General features: G+C 44.2%; 1 pseudogene across 1 annotated transcript; it reads left to right on the forward strand.

Moving 5' to 3' along the window:
- The first annotated feature begins 1,382 nt into the window (after positions 1–1,382).
- On the forward strand, positions 1,383–2,386 carry LOC306915155 (kelch domain-containing protein 3-like; annotated as a pseudogene). Its single transcript has one exon. The product of its transcript is annotated as a kelch domain-containing protein 3-like (transcript).
- The last annotated feature ends 2,997 nt before the right edge of the window (positions 2,387–5,383 follow it).

Genomic DNA, 5,383 nt, shown 5'->3' on the forward strand with positions numbered 1-5,383 from the left:
AAGCTACAAGTATAGTATCTTTGTATCTTTTGCATCTGCCCCTGTGAACCAGCTGCTGAAAGTAGGCTACCATTAACAATATATAAGGCTTTTTCCCCCCCTAAATGTCATTATGCTTTAAAGCTGCTATAAGCAATAATATGTCAAAATTTGAATGACCTTTTTTTTTGTTTTTTTTAATTCAGACAGCCAGCAATGGGTAGACACATATAGGGGCCGCAATCTGCATTCAAAGATGTTCCTAGAAGCTTTGTCATTGGTCAAAAAATACCCGGTCGCAATGACTAACCAATCAGGAAGTAGACAGGCAAATCGACCAATGACAAAGCTTCTAGGAAAATCTTTGAATGCAGATTGCGTCCCCTAGAGACTAAAGTTTTTTGGGAGCGTTCTACTCATTCCTGGCTGTCTGAATACCAAAAAAGAAAAAGTCATTCAAATTTTGACATTATTGCTTATAGCAGCGTGACGAGTCAAACTATGGGGTTGTCGTGATTCTGAATCCATTCCAAGCATTCGTTTTGCATGAAAAACACTCTTTGGGCTAGATTCGGCTTTAGCCACTTTCCCAAATCTTCCCAAATGTGATGACCTCATCACATTTGTGATGACCTCATCACATTTGTGATGACGGTTATGGCCGTTTTTAGCCCAAGGAGTGTTTTTTTGTGTGCAAAACTAACGCTTGCAATGGAAAACCCCCTAGTTTGACATCTCACATGCTACATAAAGCATAATGAAATTTAGAAATGTTTGCCTTATAGGTTGTTAATGGTACCCCAATTTTCAGCAGCTGTCACAAAGTTTCCCAAGGTCGCCGGCTCGGGTGCCCTAGCTAAATCATTAGAGCATGCCCTGGGCTACAGAGAGACAAACAATTACGGTGTTCCTTGGTTCTCCCTGAAAACAGCATCCGTAGTTCGGTCCGAACTACGTATCCGAGTATCGATGACAACGGGAGCCTGCCCGCACGGTTCCTCGCCCGCACCAGGATCCCAGCACGGCTGCCCAAGGTGTTCTAAAAAGCCAGCTTTTATTTTAAAAAGGTCAGACATTATCTGTGTAGAAAACTCAGCTTCCTACAGCCTACATTAGTTGGCATATGTGCTGAGCAGTATAACTGAACACTAGGTGTCACTGTTGAACAGAGTGTCCCAGGGTGGGGCTTACTACTGGTCAATATGCCATATTAGGAAGATCAACTGGCATCAGCTTGCTTGATTACCAACCCAAACCATCTGCTTCACAGATTGGCCAAGCTTTGCGTGATGCTTGTGCCTCGAACCAATATAAGTTAAGACGCAGAATATGCCATGCTTTTACCTAATAGCTAGAGCAATATTTTATCATTGGTGAATAGGATTTTTCCACTGTTGTGAGTAATGTTATGCTGGGCGCTGCTTCTGAGAGGACCAGAGACAGCCACTCAAAGTGCTGTGATAGTGAGACACGGTGTGTACTCCTTTGGAGGCAACGGGGAGCAGATTGATGTCCATGTCTTCAACACAGTGGCTTTGATCTGGAGGAAGTTGACCCTAGTGGCACCAGCAAGAGAATGTCAACTTGAGGTTCCCTCCATGCGCCATGGCCACACAGCTGTGCTAGTAGAAGATACAGTCTTCATCTGGGGAGGCTACCGGGGACAGGAGTACTACAATGTGCTTTATGCATTTGATGTCGACACCCACAGATGGTCTAAACCACAAATTTCCGGGATGGTTCCAAGGGCGAGGTGGAGCCACTCAGCCTGTGTCTTGGGGAAGGTCATGTATGTCCATGGAGGATACAACCTGCTGCCTAGATGGACAAATGACATGTACAAGTTGGACACCAGCACAATGGTCTGGGCTTTGATCAACACCAGAGGAACTCCACCTCCTGCTTCATCATGGCACTCTGCTACCATCATCGGGACAAAAATGTTTGTATTTGGGGGCTGGAGCGATGGTTTCTGCTACAACACCACCATCAGAGTGTTTGACACAGAGACCTACCTTTGGTTGAACACACTTCTACACAGCATCATCCAGGAGAACACTTACATCATTCAGCCTTTGCCTACAATGGAGAGCTGTACATATTTGGTGGTGGGAGTGACAAGTACTTCAATGATTTGTGGAAATTCAATCCAGAGTCCTTCTCCTGGAAGAAGGTTGAACCCAAGGGGAACGGCCCATGTCTGAAGTATAGGAGATGCTGTTGCGTGATGGGAGATCATGTCATCTTCTTTGGAGGAGACAACACCCGAGATCTGTACATCTTAGACCTCAGTCCTAGCCTCAAGACATTATGCAAACTAGCAGTTATTCAGCACCATCTGGAGAAGTCAGAACTCCCACACAACATCAGGTGGGAACTGGCAGCCATGACCACAAATAGCAACTGAATGGACAAGCAAAAAATTATAAATTAAAAAGGAATTAAAAAAGGTATAAATAACACTGACACGTGGGATGTTTTTATGACTCTTCCGTGCCGCCAGTTGACTAGCCATGCCCTACTTGATCATACTACAGTCACACAAAAAATATCACATTTCTACCGGTAATAATGATCAAAATGGTGAGTAAAGATTTCAATTAATTGTAGTGGAGTAAAAAAACAGGAGATGCAGTGGAGTAGTATCACAAAGTGGACATACTCAAGTAAACAACCTCAAAAGAGTGAGTATAGAATAAGTAGGGCTGTCCCGATCGGATCGGGTGATCGGAAAAAGGGCCGTTCACGTCATTTTCAAATAATCGGAATCGGATCGGGAGCCAAAAAACGTGATCGGGACATCGCTAGTATCAATATTATATCCATATCATTCATGATATTAGACTGGATATTGTCTGTGATGTGGGATATTGTACTATTGTGATATGGCACAAACGTGCTATGAAATGTAAATATCGGACCGGGAAAAATCAGGATCGGCAGAGGCTCAAAATCAAATGATCGGAATCAGATCGGGAGCAAAAAAACATGATCGGGACTTTCCTACTTATAAGTATGGTTTGGTTTGGTTTTCCACAAATGTCTTCTAAATCCTGACAGTTTTCTGAAAAACCATCGCTGTTAAAGAATATATATTCAAACATTGGCGCCACATTTTCATGATTGACAAAAATAGCAGATCTACATACAACAAGCTCGTAGTGCGGCATTCGGTGCCACCCTGTGGGCTTGTAGCTCTGCTATTTTTCAATAGCTAAAAGTATAAAATAATGGTTAAAAGTGGTTAAAAGCTAAGATGACTCAGAGGTCTTCCGGGGTTAGTTCTGCTTCCTGGAGACACGCTATATTCCTGCACGTCCTCGCCTTCTTGGAGCGATGGGCCAACCTATGATGTGGACCGTATAGGAAACAGTGTGGTGGTCTCTGGTGGTGCGCTGATTGTTTCACCCTTTTGCATTTATTTTTTTTCCAAATATTTTATCCCACAATTTCGTAACCCATTTTTTCACCCAGTGTCAATTATCTAATGTAATCCAGGGCGCTACACTTCCTCTGCCAACCAGGGATGGCAGCGGACTGACCTCATGCTTCCTTCTGTGCATGAGGAATCCAAGCTGCTTCTTTTCACTTGACAGGGGAGAGTTTCCCTGGCCGGACATATCACGTGGAAGGAACACCTTATTCAGACCAGTTACATTCCCCTCCATCAGGCGCCCCGGCTGGCCAGGGTGAGGTACTTTAGAGACCAGGATTACTGCATGTTTTTTGTGAGGGTACATACCCTAGGGGACACGGGGAGAACATGCAAACTCCACACAGAAAGGCCCTTTCACCAACCCCGCCTCGGGTATGGGCACAGATGACGCACGCGGAGGAGGGAACACGCCCCCAGCGCCTACAGCGTCCCCAGCGGGAATCGAACCCAGGACCTTCTAGCTGTGAGGCGACAGCACTACCCGCTATGACCCCCCTTTTGCATTTTAATTTAAAGGGACCCCCGGTTTTGATTAGGGTTGACCACATGACTTTGAAGGTTAGCAGATCTACAAGCTCTCAACATGTCATGCTGCAATGCATTGTGGGCTTGTACATCAGCTATTTTTGATTCAAAAAATGAAAAAAGACAAAAAAAAACCTTGATTTTTCGATTATATCTTTTTTTCCATGTTCGATTGTCGTGCCATCGAACAAAACTTTGAATATTCTAAAGTTTGAGGGGCGCTAGCCCCTCCTATGACCAGCTTTGTGTGTTTGTGTGTGCCCGGTAGCGATGATTTGATTGGCTGGGCACCCCATAGCGATGACTTGATGAGCAATGCACGTATTGAGGATAAAAATCACACCTGTGTGAAGTAAGGCTGAACGATTAATCGTTTTCAAACCGAAATTTTCAAACCGAAATTGCGATTTGAAACCACGCGATTAGCAAATCGCAAAGGCTGCGATTAAAAAAAAAATCATAATCAACCCGGAGCGCGTCTGATCCAGTATTTACAACACGGCTATACTGTGCTCTCTATTCTAACCAATCAGAAGTGTCCCTGCAGTGCATGTGACTGCAGTGCATGTGTACACACTCGCGCAGTGCCCAAAACAAAGTCATCATTTACGTCTACTCTGCTCTGTGTTCAGTGCGTTGATGCTAATGCTACCATGCTAGAAGTCAGCAGCCGCTGAGGAGCAGATAGCGTCTGCGGAGCCCGAATAAACTTTCTTAAATCCGCACAATTTAATCCCAAAGAGATCAGGCACTTCGGGGATATGGCATTATTTTGGTTTTGACGTTACAGACGTCCAACAAGAGAGTTTTGTGCAAGACCTGTCATGGTACAGCGACAGTCAAAACATCCCGCAGCAACACCACAAACCTTCGCATGGCACAGGCGCTGTCCTGCTGTCCTGTCCCCTGTTTATTTTATTAATGCTACATTGTCGTCGTCGTCCCCGATTCTAGTGAACCGGTCCCCATTGTGGTGCATGTACATTTGTAATGATTTGTCTGAGCGAGGTCCGCGAAATTGTACCGAGATCCGAGAGCCATCATTAAAAAAAAGCTTACACCAGGACCCGTGGTGGGAAAATAGCCGGCCAACAAGCTCATAAACATTAAAGTTAAAGTTATGAGCTTGTCTTAAACCTCAGACAAAATGATCTATAATAATTGATAGCCTAATTCTGTCATCACATTTGTCAAAATGTAGCCTACACTTATGCAATGCATATGCTTTTATTTGGTTCAAAACATCCCACCCGTGTGAAGTGAGGGGTGCTCTTATCATCGTACATCATCATGACGTAAAATAGACACTAGGCCTATTTCTTTGCTCAGACAATGACATAAAATTGTCAATGGGAATTTAATGTTTGTGTAGGACGTTTGTGAACATACGTGCACTGGATTTAGGAGGGGCTACTGCCCCTCAAAAACAAATAAATCAATTGA

This window comes from Electrona antarctica (assembly GCF_951216825.1).
Source record: "Electrona antarctica genome assembly, chromosome: 22".
Taxonomy (NCBI): Eukaryota; Metazoa; Chordata; class Actinopteri; order Myctophiformes; family Myctophidae; genus Electrona; species Electrona antarctica.